General features: G+C 55.9%; 1 protein-coding gene across 1 annotated transcript in view; it reads right to left on the bottom strand.

Annotated features, from left to right (window-relative positions):
* LOC147725583 (pantothenate kinase 3-like) overlaps positions 1–19,751 on the bottom strand; it is a 103,664-nt gene that overhangs the window by 45,737 nt on the left and 38,176 nt on the right. The gene's annotated exons all lie outside the window — the stretch shown is intronic.

Consider the following 19,751-nt stretch of genomic DNA (forward strand, 5'->3'; position numbering starts at 1 on the left):
CTGTCACTCTGCACGCACTGTCACTCTGCACTCACTGTCACTCTGCACTCACTGTCACTCTGCACTCACTGTCACTCTGCACTCACTGTCACTCTGCACTCACTGTCACTCTGCACTCACTGTGCACTCACTGTCACTCACTGTCACTCTGCACTCACTGTGCACTCACTGTCACTCACTGTCACTCTGCACTCACTGTCACTCTGCACTCACTGTCACTCTGCACTCACTGTCACTCTGCACTCACTGTCACTCTGCACTCACTCTGCACTCACTGTCACTCTGCACGCACTCTGCACGCACTCTCACTCTGCACGCACTCTGCACGCACTCTGCACGCACTCTGCACGCACTCTGCACGCACTCTGCACGCACTCTCACTCTGCACTCACTCTCACTCTGCACGCACTCTGCACGCACTCTGCACGCACTCTGCACGCACTCTGCACGCACTCTCACTCTGCACTCACTCTCACTCTGCACGCACTCTGCACGCACTCTGCACGCACAGTCACTCTGCACGCACTGTCACTCTGCACGCACTGTCACTCTGCACTCACTGTCACTCTGCACTCACTGTCACTCTGCACTCACTGTCACTCTGCACTCACTGTCACTCTGCACTCACTGTCACTCTGCACTCACTGTCACTCTGCACTCACTGTCACTCTGCACTCACTGTCACTCTGCACTCACTGTCACTCTGCACTCACTGTCACTCTGCACTCACTGTCACTCTGCACTCACTGTGCACTCACTGTCACTCACTGTCACTCTGCACTCACTGTCACTCTGCACTCACTGTCACTCTGCACTCACTGTCACTCTGCACTCACTGTCACTCTGCACTCACTCTGCACTCACTGTCACTCTGCACGCACTCTGCACGCACTCTCACTCTGCACGCACTCTGCACGCACTCTCACTCTGCACGCACTCTGCACGCACTCTCACTCTGCACGCACTCTGCACGCACTCTCACTCTGCACGCACTCTGCACGCACTCTGCACGCACTCTGCACGCACTCTGCACGCACTCTCACTCTGCACTCACTCTCACTCTGCACGCACTCTGCACGCACTCTGCACGCACTCTGCACGCACTCTCACTCTGCACTCACTCTCACTCTGCACTCACTCTCACTCTGCACTCACTCTCACTCTGCACTCACTCTCACTCTCACTCTGCACTCACTCTCACTCTCACTCTGCACTCACTCTCACTCTCACTCTGCACTCACTCTCACTCTCACTCTGCACTCACTCTCACTCTCACTCTCACTCTGCACGCACTCTCACTCTGCACGCACTCTCACTCTGCACGCACTCTCACTCTGCACGCACTCTCACTCTGCACGCACTCTCACTCTGCACGCACTCTCACTCTGCACGCACTCTCACTCTGCACGCACTCTCACTCTGCACGCACTCTCACTCTGCACGCACTCTCACTCTGCACGCACTCTCACTCTGCACGCACTCTCACTCTGCACGCACTCTCACTCTGCACGCACTCTCACTCTGCACGCACTCTCACTCTGCACGCACTCTCACTCTGCACGCACTCTCACTCTGCACGCACTCTCACTCTGCACGCACTCTCACTCTGCACGCACTCTCACTCTGCACGCACTCTCACTCTGCACGCACTCTCACTCTGCACGCACTCTGCACGCACTCTGCACGCACTCTGCACGCACTCTGCACGCACTCTGCACGCACTCTGCACGCACTCTGCACGCACTCTGCGCGCACTCTGCGCGCACTCTGCACGCACTCTGCACGCACTCTGCGCGCACTCTGCGCGCACTCTGCGCGCACTCTGCACGCACTCTGCGCGCACTCTGCACGCACTCTGCACGCACTCTGCACGCACTCTGCACGCACTCTGCACGCACTCTGCACGCACTCTCACTCTGCACGCACTCTCACTCTGCACGCACTCACTGTCACTCTGCACTCACTGTCACTCTGCACTCACTGTCACTCTGCACTCACTGTCACTCTGCACTCACTGTCACTCTGCACTCACTGTCACTCTGCACTCACTGTCACTCTGCACTCACTGTCACTCTGCACTCACTGTCACTCTGCACTCACTGTCACTCTGCACTCACTGTCACTCTGCACTCACTGTCACTCTGCACTCACTGTCACTCTGCACTCACTGTCACTCTGCACTCACTGTCACTCTGCACTCACTGTCACTCTGCACTCACTGTCACTCTGCACTCACTGTCACTCTGCACTCACTGTCACTCTGCACGCACTCTGCACTCACTCTCACTCTGCACGCACTCTGCACTCACTCTCACTCTGCACGCACTCTGCACTCACTCTCACTCTGCACGCACTCTGCACTCACTCTCACTCTGCACGCACTCTGCACTCACTCTCACTCTGCACGCACTCTGCACTCACTCGCACTCTGCACGCACTCTGCACTCACTCGCACTCTGCACGCACTCTGCACTCACTCGCACTCTGCACGCACTCTGCACTCACTCGCACTCTGCACGCACTCTGCACTCACTCGCACTCTGCACGCACTCTCACTCTGCACTCACTCTCACTCTGCACTCACTCTCACTCTGCACTCACTCTCACTCTGCACGCACTCTCACTCTGCACGCACTCTCACTCTGCACGCACTCTCACTCTGCACGCACTCTCACTCTGCACGCACTCTCACTCTGCACGCACTCTCACTCTGCACGCACTCTCACTCTGCACGCACAGTCACTCTGCACGCACAGTCACTCTGCACGCACTCTGCACGCACTCTGCACGCACTCTGCACGCACTCTGCACGCACTCTGCACGCACTCTGCACGCACTCTGCACGCACTCTGCACGCACTCTGCACGCACTCTGCACGCACTCTCACTCTGCACGCACTCTGCACGCACTCTCACTCTGCACGCACTCTGCACGCACTCTCACTCTGCACGCACTCTGCACGCACTCTCACTCTGCACGCACTCTCACTCTGCACGCACTCTCACTCTGCACGCACTCTCACTCTGCACGCACTCTCACTCTGCACGCACTCTCACTCTGCACGCACTCTCACTCTGCACGCACTCTCACTCTGCACGCACTCTCACTCTGCACGCACTCTCACTCTGCACGCACTCTGCACTCACTCTCACTCTGCACGCACTCTGCACTCACTCTCACTCTGCACGCACTCTGCACACTCTCACTCTGCACGCACTCTGCACTCACTCTGCACGCACTCTGCACGCACTCTGCACTCAGTCACTCTGCACGCACTCTGCACGCACAGTCACTCTGCACTCACAGTCACTCTGCACTCACAGTCACTCTGCACTCACTGTCACTCTGCACTCACTGTGCACTCACTGTCACTCTGCACGCACTCTGCACTCACTGTCACTCTGCACGCACTCTGCACTCACTGTCACTCTGCACTCACTGTCACTCTGCACGCACTCTGCACTCACTCTCACTCTGCACGCACTCTGCACGCACTCTCACTCTGCACGCACTCTGCACGCACTCTCACTCTGCACGCACTCTGCACGCACTCTCACTCTGCACGCACTCTCACTCTGCACGCACTCTCACTCTGCACGCACTCTCACTCTGCACGCACTCTCACTCTGCACGCACTCTCACTCTGCACGCACTCTCACTCTGCACGCACTCTCACTCTGCACGCACTCTCACTCTGCACGCACTCTCACTCTGCACGCACTCTGCACTCACTCTCACTCTGCACGCACTCTGCACTCACTCTCACTCTGCACGCACTCTGCACACTCTCACTCTGCACGCACTCTGCACTCACTCTGCACGCACTCTGCACGCACTCTGCACTCAGTCACTCTGCACGCACTCTGCACGCACAGTCACTCTGCACTCACTGTCACTCTGCACTCACTGTCACTCTGCACTCACTGTCACTCTGCACTCACTCTCACTCTGCACTCACTCTCACTCTGCACTCACTCTCACTCTGCACTCACTCTCACTCTGCACTCACTCTCACTCTGCACGCACTCTCACTCTGCACGCACTCTCACTCTGCACGCACTCTCACTCTGCACGCACTCTCACTCTGCACGCACTCTCACTCTGCACGCACTCTCACTCTGCACTCACTCTCACTCTGCACTCACTCTCACTCTGCACTCACTCTCACTCTGCACTCACTCTCACTCTGCACGCACTCTCACTCTGCACGCACTCTCACTCTGCACGCACTCTCACTCTGCACGCACTCTCACTCTGCACGCACTCTCACTCTGCACGCACTCTCACTCTGCACGCACTCTCACTCTGCACGCACTCTCACTCTGCACTCACTCTCACTCTGCACTCACTCTCACTCTGCACTCACTCTCACTCTGCACGCACTCTCACTCTGCACTCACAGTCACTCTGCACTCACAGTCACTCTGCACGCACTCTGCACGCACTCTGCACGCACTCTGCACGCACTCTGCACGCACTCTGCACGCACTCTGCACGCACTCTGCACGCACTCTGCACGCACTCTGCACGCACTCTGCACGCACTCTGCACGCACTCTGCACGCACTCTGCACGCACTCTCACTCTGCACGCACTCTGCACGCACTCTGCACGCACTCTCACTCTGCACGCACTCTCACTCTGCACGCACTCTCACTCTGCACGCACTCTCACTCTGCACGCACTCTCACTCTGCACGCACTCTCACTCTGCACGCACTCTCACTCTGCACGCACTCTCACTCTGCACGCACTCTCACTCTGCACGCACTCTCACTCTGCACGCACTCTCACTCTGCACGCACTCTCACTCTGCACGCACTCTCACTCTGCACGCACTCTCACTCTGCACGCACTCTCACTCTGCACGCACTCTGCACTCACTCTCACTCTGCACGCACTCTGCACTCACTCTCACTCTGCACGCACTCTGCACACTCTCACTCTGCACGCACTCTGCACACTCTCACTCTGCACGCACTCTGCACTCACTCTCACTCTGCACGCACTCTGCACGCACTCTGCACTCAGTCACTCTGCACTCACTGTCACTCTGCACTCACTGTCACTCTGCACTCACTGTCACTCTGCACTCACTGTCACTCTGCACTCACTGTCACTCTGCACTCACTGTCACTCTGCACTCACTGTCACTCTGCACTCACTGTCACTCTGCACTCACTGTCACTCTGCACTCACTGTCACTCTGCACTCACTGTCACTCTGCACTCACTGTCACTCTGCACTCACTGTCACTCTGCACTCACTGTCACTCTGCACTCACTGGCACTCTGCACTCACTGTCACTCTGCACTCACTGGCACTCTGCACTCACTGGCACTCTGCACTCACTGGCACTCTGCACTCACTGGCACTCTGCACTCACTGTCACTCTGCACTCACTGTCACTCTGCACTCACTGTCACTCTGCACTCACTGTCACTGTGCACTCACTGTCACTGTGCACTCACTGTCACTCTGCACTCACTGTCACTCTGCACTCACTCTCACTCTGCACGCACTCTCACTCTGCACGCACTCTCACTCTGCACGCACTCTCACTCTGCACGCACTCTCACTCTGCACGCACTCTCACTCTGCACGCACTCTCACTCTGCACGCACTCTCACTCTGCACGCACTCTCACTCTGCACGCACTCTCACTCTGCACGCACTCTCACTCTGCACGCACTCTCACTCTGCACGCACTCTCACTCTGCACGCACTCTCACTCTGCACGCACTCTCACTCTGCACGCACTCTCACTCTGCACGCACTCTCACTCTGCACGCACTCTCACTCTGCACGCACTCTCACTCTGCACGCACTCTCACTCTGCACGCACTCTCACTCTGCACGCACTCTCACTCTGCACGCACTCTCACTCTGCACGCACTCTCACTCTGCACGCACTCTCACTCTGCACGCACTCTCACTCTGCACGCACTCTCACTCTGCACGCACTCTCACTCTGCACGCACTCTCACTCTGCACGCACTCTCACTCTGCACGCACTCTCACTCTGCACGCACTCTCACTCTGCACGCACTCTCACTCTGCACGCACTCTCACTCTGCACGCACTCTCACTCTGCACGCACTCTCACTCTGCACGCACTCTCACTCTGCACGCACTCTCACTCTGCACGCACTCTCACTCTGCACGCACTCTCACTCTGCACGCACTCTCACTCTGCACGCACTCTCACTCTGCACGCACTCTCACTCTGCACGCACTCTCACTCTGCACGCACTCTCACTCTGCACGCACTCTCACTCTGCACGCACTCTCACTCTGCACGCACTCTCACTCTGCACGCACTCTCACTCTGCACTCACAGTCACTCTGCACTCACAGTCACTCTGCACTCACAGTCACTCTGCACTCACAGTCACTCTGCACTCACAGTCACTCTGCACTCACAGTCACTCTGCACTCACAGTCACTCTGCACTCACTGTCACTCTGCACTCACTGTGCACTCACTGTCACTCTGCACGCACTCTGCACTCACTGTCACTCTGCACGCACTCTGCACTCACTGTCACTCTGCACGCACTCTGCACTCACTCTCACTCTGCACGCACTCTGCACTCACTCTCACTCTGCACGCACTCTGCACTCACTGTCACTCTGCACGCACTCTGCACTCACTGTCACTCTGCACTCACTGTCACTCTGCACGCACTCTGCACTCACTCTCACTCTGCACGCACTCTGCACTCACTCTCACTCTGCACGCACTCTGCACTCACTCTCACTCTGCACGCACTCTGCACTCACACTCACTCTGCACTCACTGTCACTCTGCACTCACTCTGCACTCACTGTCACTCTGCACTCACTGTCACTCTGCACTCACTCTGCACTCACTGTCACTCTGCACTCACTGTCACTCTGCACTCACTCTGCACTCACTGTCACTCTGCACTCACTGTCACTCTGCACTCACTCTGACTCTGCACGCACTCTGCACTCACTGTTTCTGCACGCACTCTGCACTCACTGTCACTCTGCACTCACTGGCACTCTGCACTCACTGGCACTCTGCACTCACTGGCACTCTGCACTCACTGGCACTCTGCACTCACTGGCACTCTGCACTCACTGGCACTCTGCACTCACTGGCACTCTGCACTCACTGGCACTCTGCACTCACTGTCACTCTGCACTCACTGTCACTCTGCACTCACTGTCACTCTGCACTCACTGGCACTCTGCACTCACTGGCACTCTGCACTCACTGGCACTCTGCACTCACTGGCACTCTGCACTCACTGGCACTCTGCACTCACTGGCACTCTGCACTCACTGTCACTCTGCACTCACTGTCACTGTGCACTCACTGTCACTCTGCACTCACAGTCACTCTGCACTCACAGTCACTCTGCACTCACTGTCACTCTGCACTCACAGTCACTCTGCACTCACTGTCACTCTGCACTCACTGTGCACTCACTGTCACTCTGCACGCACTCTGCACTCACTGTCACTCTGCACGCACTCTGCACTCACTGTCACTCTGCACGCACTCTGCACTCACTGTCACTCTGCACTCACTGTCACTCTGCACTCACTGTCACTCTGCACTCACTGTCACTCTGCACTCACTGTCACTCTGCACTCACTGTCACTCTGCACTCACTGTCACTCTGCACTCACTGTCACTCTGCACTCACTGTCACTCTGCACTCACTGTCACTCTGCACTCACTGTCACTCTGCACTCACTCTGCACGCACTCTGCACTCACTCTCACTCTGCACGCACTCTGCACTCACTCTCACTCTGCACGCACTCTGCACTCACTCTCACTCTGCACGCACTCTGCACTCACTCTCACTCTGCACGCACTCTGCACTCACTCTCACTCTGCACTCACAGTCACTCTGCACTCACTGTCACTCTGCACTCACTGTGCACTCACTGTCACTCTGCACTCACTCTGCACTCACTGTCACTCTGCACGCACTCTGCACTCACTGTCACTCTGCACGCACTCTGCACTCACTGTCACTCTGCACGCACTCTGCACTCACTGTCACTCTGCACGCACTCTGCACTCACTGTCACTCTGCACTCACTGTCACTCTGCACTCACTGTCACTCTGCACTCACTGTCACTCTGCACTCACTCTGCACGCACTCTGCACTCACTCTCACTCTGCACGCACTCTGCACTCACTCTCACTCTGCACGCACTCTGCACTCACTGTCACTCTGCACTCACTCTGCACTCACTGTCACTCTGCACTCACTGTCACTCTGCACTCACTGTCACTCTGCACTCACTGTCACTCTGCACTCACTGTCACTCTGCACTCACTGTCACTCTGCACTCACTGTCACTCTGCACTCACTGTCACTCTGCACTCACTGTCACTCTGCACTCACTGTCACTCTGCACTCACTGTCACTCTGCACTCACTGTCACTCTGCACTCACTGTCACTCTGCACTCACTGTCACTCTGCACTCACTGTCACTCTGCACTCACTGTCACTCTGCACTCACTGTCACTCTGCACTCACTGTCACTCTACTCTCACTCTGCACGCACTCTCACTCTGCACGCACTCTCACTCTGCACGCACTCTCACTCTGCACGCACTCTCACTCTGCACGCACTCTCACTCTGCACGCACTCTCACTCTGCACGCACTCTCACTCTGCACGCACTCTCACTCTGCACGCACTCTCACTCTGCACGCACTCTCACTCTGCACGCACTCTCACTCTGCACGCACTCTCACTCTGCACGCACTCTCACTCTGCACGCACTCTCACTCTGCACGCACTCTCACTCTGCACGCACTCTCACTCTGCACGCACTCTCACTCTGCACGCACTCTCACTCTGCACGCACTCTCACTCTGCACGCACTCTCACTCTGCACGCACTCTCACTCTGCACGCACTCTCACTCTGCACGCACTCTCACTCTGCACGCACTCTCACTCTGCACGCACTCTGCACTCACTCTCACTCTGCACGCACTCTGCACTCACTCTGCACGCACTCTGCACGCACTCTGCACGCACTCTGCACGCACAGTCACTCTGCACTCTCACTCTGCACGCACTCTCACTCTGCACTCACTCTCACTCTGCACTCACTCTCACTCTGCACGCACTCTGCACTCACTCTCACTCTGCACGCACTCTGCACGCACTCTCACTCTGCACGCACTCTCACTCTGCACGCACTCTGCACTCACTCTCACTCTGCACGCACTCTGCACGCACTCTCACTCTGCACGCACTCTCACTCTGCACGCACTCTCACTCTGCACGCACTCTGCACGCACTCTCACTCTGCACGCACTCTGCACGCACTCTCACTCTGCACTCACTCTCACTCTGCACGCACTCTGCACGCACTCTGCACGCACTCTGCACGCACTCTGCACGCACTCTGCACGCACTCTGCACGCACAGTCACTCTGCACTCTCACTCTGCACTCACAGTCACTCTGCACTCACTGTCACTCTGCACTCACTGTGCACTCACTGTCACTCTGCACTCACTCTGCACTCACTGTCACTCTGCACGCACTCTGCACTCACTGTCACTCTGCACGCACTCTGCACTCACTGTCACTCTGCACGCACTCTGCACTCACTGTCACTCTGCACGCACTCTGCACTCACTGTCACTCTGCACTCACTGTCACTCTGCACTCACTGTCACTCTGCACTCACTGTCACTCTGCACTCACTCTGCACGCACTCTGCACTCACTCTCACTCTGCACGCACTCGCACTCTGCACGCACTCGCACTCTGCACTCACTCTCACTCTGCACGCACTGTCACTCTGCACGCACTCTGCACTCACTGTCACTCTGCACGCACTCTGCACTCACTGTCACTCTGCACGCACTCTGCACTCACTGTCACTCTGCACGCACTCTGCACTCACTGTCACTCTGCACGCACTCTGCACTCACTGTCACTCTGCACGCACTCTGCACTCACTGTCACTCTGCACGCACTCTGCACTCACTCTCACTCTGCACGCACTCTGCACTCACTCTCACTCTGCACTCACTCTCACTCTGCACGCACTCTGCACTCACTCTCACTCTGCACTCACTGTCACTCTGCACGCACTGTCACTCTGCACGCACTCTGCACTCACACTCACTCTGCACTCACTGTCACTGCACTCACTCTGCACTCACACTCACTCTGCACTCACACTCACTCTGCACTCACTGTCACTGCACTCACTCTGCACTCACACTCACTCTGCACTCACTGTCACTGCACTCACTCTGCACTCACTGTCACTCTGCACTCACTGTCACTCTGCACTCACTCTGACTCTGCACGCACTCTGCACTCACTCTGACTCTGCACGCACTCTGCACGCACTCTGCACGCACTCTGCACGCACTCTGCACGCACTGTCACTCTGCACTCACTGTCACTCTGCACTCACTGTCACTCTGCACTCACTGTCACTCTGCACTCACTGTGCACTCACTGTCACTCTGCACTCACTGTGCACTCACTGTCACTCTGCACTCACTGTGCACTCACTGTCACTCTGCACTCACTGTCACTCTGCACTCACTCTGCACTCACTGTCACTCTGCACTCACTGTCACTCTGCACTCACTGTCACTCTGCACGCAATGTCACTCTGCACGCAATGTCACTCTGCACGCAATGTCACTCTGCACGCAATGTCACTCTGCACGCACTGTCACTCTGCACGCACTGTCACTCTGCACTCACTGTCACTCTGCACTCACTGTCACTCTGCACTCACTGTCACTCTGCACGCAATGTCACTCTGCACGCACTGTCACTCTGCACGCAATGTCACTCTGCACGCACTGTCACTCTGCACGCACTGTCACTCTGCACGCACTGTCACTCTGCACGCACTGTCACTCTGCACGCACTGTCACTCTGCACGCACTGTCACTCTGCACGCACTGTCACTCTGCACGCACTGTCACTCTGCACGCACTGTCACTCTGCACGCACTGTCACTCTGCACGCACTGTCACTCTGCACGCACTCTGCACTCACAGTCACTCTGCACTCACTGTCACTGCACTCACTCTGCACTCACTGTCACTCTGCACTCACTGTTTCTGCACGCACTCTGCACTCACTGTCACTCTGCACTCACTGTTTCTGCACGCACTCTGCACTCACTGTCACTCTGCACTCACTGTCACTCTGCACTCACTGTCACTCTGCACTCACTGTCACTCTGCACTCACTGTCACTCTGCACTCACTGTCACTCTGCACTCACTGTCACTCTGCACTCACTGTCACTCTGCACTCACTGTCACTCTGCACTCACTGTCACTCTGCACTCACTGTCACTCTGCACTCACTGTCACTCTGCACTCACTGTCACTCTGCACTCACTGTCACTCTGCACTCACTGTCACTCTGCACTCACTGTCACTCTGCACTCACTGTCACTCTGCACTCACTGTCACTCTGCACTCACTGTCACTCTGCACTCACTGTCACTCTGCACTCACTGTCACTCTGCACTCACTCTGCACGCACTCTCCACGGCCCATTGCTTCACTTCACTTTTCCTTAGCCATCCCGTTTGAGAACACATTGAATTAATTCAATAGTGGATCTGTGCCTTACAAAAACTTCAGTTATAGAAGGTTAGCATAAATAAACGAATCTTGATTCATGTATAATAAGAATAATACAGGCTGCGTAAACAGAGAACATGGCAAACTGACACATTTTGAGCAACATGCGGCAATGTCACCAGGGCATGGGGTGATACTTGAATGCTTGAAGTTATAAATATTACTTTCAATAAATGCTGCTTAACTCAGTTATATAATAGTATGCACTTAATTGACACTGAAAAATGTTGAAAATATAAGGCTCGCAATTAAAAAAGAAAAAACACAAGACGCCGGTAACCGGAGCGCGGTCGCGGAAACTGAGAAGCAGCCTTTGTTATATCATGCGAAAGTCAAAAACAGTGATCTGCAACAGGCTGAGGACAGATAGATTGTCTCTGTTACTCATAGTGTGTGTGATTGTGTCAGGACAGTCATGCAGTCCATATTCTGATGGGCACTGCCCACTGTTAATTGCCCTTTGACCACATTAAACATCCTTGCTTTTTGTTCAGCTCAATTTTGAATTGAGTGATTAACAGCAGTCAACACCTTATTAAGAGGGTTAAACAATGATGCCCTCAATAGAGTGACCATAGATCCATTTTTTTTGCATGTGGGCCCTGAGCTCATGTCTCAAGTGTTGTGCTGTGCTGTACTGTATTGGCATTTACAGAACACTGTGGTTCTACTTGTGCTGGCTTGACACGATGTGTGCCCTTGTCCATTCTGATGCAAGCCGGGGCTTGCTTGCCTGTTATGGTGTCATGTGCATGAGCACCAAAGGGTAGCTCCAGTGGTGTCTTGGCAAACCGGGCATTGCTTGCAATTATTTATATCACAATGGAATGCAATTTCTTACTAATTTGTTTGTAAACAAGGGTGAGCATGAGAAACCAGTTTCAAATTCGAAAGATGTCACTGAGAGTTTAGATAGTTTACTTTTTGCAATTGGTTTGGAACTTGTCTGGGGGCATCAGTGCCCTATACATGAAAACACACATTATACATTTTTTGAGGTAGCCGAAGATTAAATGATTTGCCCAGTATCACAGGATTTTGTGCAGAGGCTGAGTTTCAAATCTGGTTAAACAGTTACAAAGTCAGCAGCTCTAACCATTAGGCCACATCCTCTCCCCAAGCTGGAGAAGTCTGAGTAAGGCATCTGGTGTCCAGCAATTTTCAAATGCAGTCCCTTAAGTAATCATTTCACCTCCACTCAGCAATGGCTCCTCCTTACTTAAGACCTGAAAGCAAAAACAAATGGATGACCCATAATTCCCTTCAACCTACAACAATCCCTGCCTGGAGACAATGGTATTTGCTGTTGAATAGAGGACACAGACCCAGTTTCAGTTTTAGCGAATTGTAGCCAATGCCTGGCACATATGGACATTGCCTTTAACACAGAGGTTTGTTGACTCTCAGAAGGTTAGCGTTTAAAATCGACTAATATTCCATTTTCTAGAGAACAAATTCACCAAATAATTTGCAGACAAGTTTACTCTAGGTTTTTTTTGTGTTTCGGTTTATTTTTTACTTGCTAAAACATGGACATACAGCCCCTTAGGAAACCTTTTTAGTATCCGTTTTTTATTATTACCAGTTCAGAGTACTGTCAGTACTCATCCAACTTAATTCCTGGGTGATTGACCGTTGGGGACTAGGGCTAAAGATTGTGTTTTAGCAGCATTCTTCAAACCTGTCTTGCCTCTTGTTGGCGGAGTGGCTTTCTGTATGGACTGCTTCATTATTTTTGGAATAATGGCCTGAATTTAAGATAGGATTGTCTTTATTGCCAAGGGGGAATACATCATTTTTACTTTTAGTACATTTAATAACTCAAGGGCTGTTGCTAATCTCATGAATTGTTACTTATAAATTACACTTTTTAAGTGGTCTAGAAGGGTTAAGTGTTGTAAATTCGTTTGCGAGATCACAAAAAATCAAGTCTTGTGCCCCACTATGTATAAAATCTTCTCTCTACATGCATGTAGAAGAGTGGACTATCGGGGAACTAAGACCAGGCTGGTATTTTGAGCAGTTGCTGGCTTGAACAGTTCTGAACCAGTTTTAATAATTCACATGGAGCAATCCGAGTTATTTGTTCCAATGTGATGACAGCTGCTGTCTGCTGGAGGGGACGCGCGCATTTTTTATGCAGTGTTTTGCGCCGGCCTGCGACCAGGAAGTCAGGCAGGCCGGGCGGGACAACCGGAAGTAGGAGGGCGGGAGCCTACCCCGCCTCCCACGGAAGAGCCACGATTGTTTGGCGCACCGGAGCAGGCAGGAGCCTACCCTGCGCCCCGGTGCCGAAGAAGGGAAGAAGAGTCTTGCTGCCGGTGGGAGCCGCTGCACTGAGGATGCCGGTGAGTGGGGCTTCGCCTTGTTGGGGGGGGGGGGGGGGGGGGGGGGGGGGGGGGGATCTGTGCGCGCGCGCGGCGGACTGTGTACGTGTGTGAGCGTGCATGTGTGTGTGTTAGACGGACCGGGAGGGTCGGCCGAGATTACGGGGAGAGGTCTCCAGGGAGAGCCGTCTCCAACGACTGTACAGGTAAGTAACTTCCCCCCCACAGACGGACACCACACAAGATTGAAGGTTAACGAGACTTTATATGCAATTCTTAGGTTACGTCGTTATGATACAAGGAGGTCTGGACTCAGGGGTCCCCTCGGTTCTGATCTCTGGTTGAGGAGAAAGGGTAGCGGGACAGTCTTAGTTACCAAGGAGTTAAATAGCTCTCAATCCTCGAGCTCGGCGTGGTTGCTGATCGGGCCGTGGAGGAGCCAAGCAGGTCCCGAGATGGATGAAGGATGGTCGACGGGCCGTGGAGAAGCCAAGCAGGTCCCGATGAAGATGATGGTTACAACGGTCCGCGGCCTCGCCAGCAGATCCGGACGACGGTGAAGAATGAAGGTTACGACGGCTGTGGCAGCGCCAACAGGCAGGACGATGGTGCACAGGACAGAGCTACGGCAGCGCCAGTAGTCCGTCCAGGATGAGTTCCTCTTACGTCTCTCGACTCCAAGATACAACTGACTTCCTGCTCTGGAGCTGCCCCAGTTATAGGGCTGGCGTGCTTTGATGTCCGGACCCTCGCACTTGGAGGTCGGGAGGTCCGGGATGAGGGAGTCCAGACACCCAGCAGGGGGGTGGAGCCAGCGCCCGGGGGGGCGATGGGCGAGCGGCACTGGGCGGGGGGAGAGCCATCGGCACCTCTTTCTCCCATTGACTTGCCAAGTAGCCCGCTCACCTCCTGGGTGGAGGGTGGTGCCGGATTGTCTGAGGCTGGGCTAGGCCCAGGGTTGAGGTCGATCGGGGGCCAGGCGGCCTCGTGGCGAGGTGTCCAAGATGGCGGCCCGGGCTGGGTGCATGGGCCGGCAGTGGATCGGACCCACGAGGTTATCATGTTCGAGGGCAGGGGTCCCTGAGGGGACGCAGGGCGTGCAATGGTGGTGTGTGGTGCTTGCGTGACTGGGCTCGGGCCTGGTCGAGCCGGGGGAGAGCGGCCCGTCATGTGGCCTGTCCAACATGCGTCCCCCCCAGCTGAAGGCGGGGAGAGTTACCCATCCTCTTGGGGACTCTCTTCGTCGAGGCGGAAAAACCGGGACAGGCCATCGGCGTTGGCGTGGTCGGACCCAGGCCGGTGTTCGACTGTGAAGTCCATACCTTGTAAGGAGATGGACCAGCGTAGCAATTTTGGGTTTTCCCCCCGCATATGCATCAACCACTGCAGGGGTCGGTGGTCAGTCTGCACCCGAAAGTGGGTGCCAAAAAGGTAGGGCCGGAGCTTCTTGAGGGCCCATACCACAGCGAAGGCTTCCCTCTCTATGGTGCTCCAGCGTTGTTCCCGGGGTAGGAGTCTCCGGCTGATGAAGGCCACCGGTTGATCGAGGCCTTCGGTGTTCACTTGGGACAGGACCGCCCCAATGCCCTGGTCGGAGGCGTCCGTCTGGACGACGAACTCCCGGCTGTAGTCTGGGGCCTGGAGCACAGGAGCGGAACACATGGCGGCCTTTAACTGTTCGAACGCCGCTTGACACTCTGGGGTCCAGTTCACCTTCTTGGGCTGATTTTTTGACGTGAGTTCGGTGAGAGGCCCCACGATGGTACCATAGTCTTTCACGAACCTTCGGTAGTAGCCCGTGAGGCCCAGGAAGGCTCGCACCTCAGTTTGAGTGATAGGGGGTTGCCAGTTCTGGATGGCGGCAATTTTCAGCTGTAGGGGGGCCACTAGGCCGCTTCCCACCTGGTGTCCGAGGTAGGTCACCGACCCTTGTCCAATTTGGCATTTGCTGGCCTTGATCGTGAGGCCAGCTCGCTGAAGGGCTTGCAGCACTGCTTGGAGGTGGTGGAGGTGCTCGGTCCAATGGTGGCTGTACACAGCGATGTCGTCCAGGTAGGCGGCGCTGAACTCTTCGAGCCCCGCCAGGACCTGATTGACGAGCCGTTGGAACGTCGCTGGGGCATTCTTCATGCCGAAGGGCATGACCGTAAAGTGATAGTGGCCATCGGGGGTGGAGAAGGCAGAGCGTTCTTGTGCTCGGGGTGTGAGGCCGATCTGCCAATAACCTGCCGTCAGGTCGAAGATGCTGAGGTAGCGGGCAGCGCCCATTCGGTCGACCAGTTCATCTGCCCGGGGGATGGGGTGTGCGTCCGTTCTGGTGACTTCATTCAGGCCCCGGTAGTCGACACAGAACCGGAGTTCTGGTGTGGTCCCGGGGGCGGCTGCTTTGGGGACCAGTACGACCGGGCTGGCCCATGGACTGTCTGAGGGCTCGATGACCCCGAGCGTGAGCATCTTAGCTACTTCCGCCTGGATGCAGGCCCGTACCCGATCAGGTACGCGGTAGGCCCGGTGGCGGATAGGAGGGCTGTCTCCGGTGTCCACATCGTGCACACACCAGGAAGTGACACCCGGGGTGAGGGAGAACAGACTGGCGAACCGTGATAGGAGGGCTTGGCACTCTTGCCGTTGTTCTCTGGTGAGGGTCTCCGAGAGTCGGACCCCATCCACGGAGCCGTCTTGCTCCTGGGTCCGCAAGAGGTCAGGGAGAGGCTCGGAGTCGTCTTCAACCCCATTGTCTGTGGCCATCAAGAGGCTGAGTTCTGTTCGTGCAAAGTGGGGTTTCAGTCTGTTGGTGTGGAGGACTCGGAGCGGATTCCGGGCGGACTCCATATCGATCAGATAGGTGGCAGGACCCTTGCGCTCGATTACCTTGAAGGGTCCCGTCCATTTGTCTTGGAGAGCGCACGGTTCTGTGGGGGACATTACCCAGACCTGTTGCCCCGGCTCGAATTCAATGGATGAGGCGTTCTGGTCATACCATTTCTTCATGTCCTCTTGACTGGCCTCTAGGTTGGCTTTTGCTAGGTCTCTGAACCGCCGGGACTGGTTGCGGAGGGTGAGGAGGTACCGGAAGACATCTGGAGGACTCTTGGCCGGAGGCATCTCCCAGCCTTCTTTGATCAGGCTGAGTGGCCCCCGTACTGGGTGCCCATAGAGCAGCTCGAAGGGGCTGAAGCCTAGGGACTTCTGTGGGACCTCCCGGTAGGCGAAGAGGAGGCACGGCAGCAGCACGTCCCACTGGCGACGGAGGGGCTCTTCCAATCCCCCGATCATCCCTTTTAGCGTGCGATTGAACCGCTCAACAAGTCCGTTTCCTTGGGGGTGATAGGGGGTCGTGAAGCGGTAGGTGACCCCACACTGTTGCCAGAGGGACTTCATATATTTAGAAATAAAGTTCGTGCCTCTGTCACTGACGACTTCCCGGGGGAACCCCACACGGGAGAAGATCCCCATCAGGGCCCGGCCGACCACTGGGGCTGTCACGGTCCGGAGAGGAATAGCCTCAGGGTAGCGGGTGGCGTGGTCCACTAGTACCAGGATGAAGCGATGGCCTTGTCTTGTACGCGGGTCCAGGGGTCCCACAATGTCTATCCCGACCCTCTCAAATGGGGTTGTGACTACTGGAAAGGGTTGCAGGGGAGCCTTTAATTTGCGGCCGCTCTTCCCACTGGCTTGGCACGTGGGGCAAGATCGGCAATGCTGGTGCACATCGTTTCTCATTTTGGGCCAGAAGAAGTGGGTCACTAGGCGGCTGTAGGTTTTATCCTGTCCCAGGTGCCCTGCCAGGGGGGCATCGTGGGCCAGGTTTAGCAGGAAGTCTCTAAAGCGGAGGGGCACCACTAGTACTCGGTTGGCCCCCAGCTCGGCGATTCGTTGCTCGCTGTACAATAGATCATTGTCCCAGTAGACCCAATGAGTTCCGGAGGTATCCCCGGCGCTTTGGGCGAGCGCTTGTTGTCGGAGTCCCTCAAGGGAGGGGCAGGTCTTCTGTTCCTGACGAAATTGTTCTTGTGTGGGTCCCCCTTCTTGAGCCCACTGATCAAGATTAGCGAGGTCGGAAGGTTGAGCAAGTTCGAGGGGGATGCCATGGTCGGGGGTCTCGGCGGGGGCGACCGGAGGCGGTGGCGCCGGCCATTCGGGTTCTTCCGGGTGATGGTTGGCACGGGCGGCCATGGACCGGGTGGTGACGCACGCCCAGTCTGGGACGCCCAACATCCCCAAGTGTTCTTTTCGCTCCACGGCTGCCCACGGGGAGCTTTCCAGGTCATTTCCGAGGAGGCATTCCACGGGGGCGTCGTCTCGGACCGTTACCTTCAACATGCCGGAGACCCCTCCCCACTCAAAGGGGACGCAGGCCATCCGACACAGACTTTCCGAGTTGTCGGCTGATCGCACAGGGCAGAGAACGTTCGGTAGATATTGTTCTGGGGTCACCAGATGACAGCGGACGGCTGTCACACTGGCCCCGGTGTCTCGAAGGGCTTCGGCCCGTTGTCCATTGATGCTCACCCATTGGCTGTACTTCTGGGTGTTAGCGGGTAGGGGGACCCGCGGGACCATGTCTCTTCCCCCTAAGCACGCGAGAGTCATGGCGGCTGGCTCCCACTCTTGATACTCTTGCTCGCCTGTTTCTTGTTCCTCGGAGATCTGTTCTTCCCCTAGTGCCGCGGCGGCCACCTGGCGGGGTCTTGGACTCTGATACTGCGGGCAGCTTGGGTCGTTTGCATAGTGGCCGACTCGTTGGCATCGGTGACATGTAACATTGGCTCTGTATCCCGGTCGCGCCGGGGTGCTGCCCCGGTTGGCCGGGGGGGTGGTGCTGGTAGCGGGGGCGGCCGGAGTATTGTCTCTTCCTCGTCCTTGGCCCCCTCCTCCTCCTCTGGGTCGGTAGTGACCATTGTTGTTCCTGTTCTGCTCGTAGGACCCATTCCGGCCCACTCTGGTGATCTCCCACCGGTCAGCTTCGGCTGCGAGCTGCCGGGGATCGGTTAACTTGCTGTCGAGGAGGTGTTGGCGTAGTTCAATGAAGCAATTGTTGGACAGATGCTCCCATACCATCAGATTGAACAGCTGCTCGTAGGTCGTGACGTTGTTCCCTCTGATCCAGCCTTCGAAGGCTCGGCTAAAGTACGTTACATAGTCCACCCAAGTTGTACCTGGAATGCGTGTGCAGTCTCGGAACCTCTGACGGTACATCTCGGGCGTGAGGCCATAGCGGGTGAGGAGGGCCGCTTTCATATGGTCGTAGGAGGTCATCTGGTGGTCTGGGAGCTGTAACAGAGTATCGCGGCCCTCATTGAGGAATTTGCCCCATAGGCCGGCTCCCCAGTCGGCTCTATCGATCCGGTGCGCAGTCATCGCGATTTCATAGGCCTTAAACCATTGCTGGATGTCGTCTTCTCGAAAATATTCTCGGACCACATCCTTGGGGATGTGCACTTTTTTCTCCGCGGTCCCTGGGGTGGACGGTCTGTCGGGCACCCCTAACTCTTTATTTTGTTTGCGCAGGTTGATCTCGGCTAGGTTCCGTTCGTGCTCGTACGTTAGTCTTTTTTCCTCGAGCTCCCTTTGCCTCTGTTTCTCCTCTCTTTCTTCTCGGAGGCGAAGGTGCTCTAAGTTTATTTTTTGCTCGGCCAATTTGAGTTCTATGTCCATCTTGAGTCGGGCCATTTCGAGTTCGTGTAGTCGGGCTTTTTCTCTTTCTTGGATCTCGTCTTGCGAGAGACTGGTTCTTTGCCCCTCAGGGGCCGTGTTGGTATTTTTCGCGGTGCTTTGCTCAGGGGCTTCGA

Source organism: Lissotriton vulgaris, chromosome 3_2 (genome assembly GCF_964263255.1).
Source record: "Lissotriton vulgaris chromosome 3_2, aLisVul1.2, whole genome shotgun sequence".
Taxonomy (NCBI): Eukaryota; Metazoa; Chordata; class Amphibia; order Caudata; family Salamandridae; genus Lissotriton; species Lissotriton vulgaris.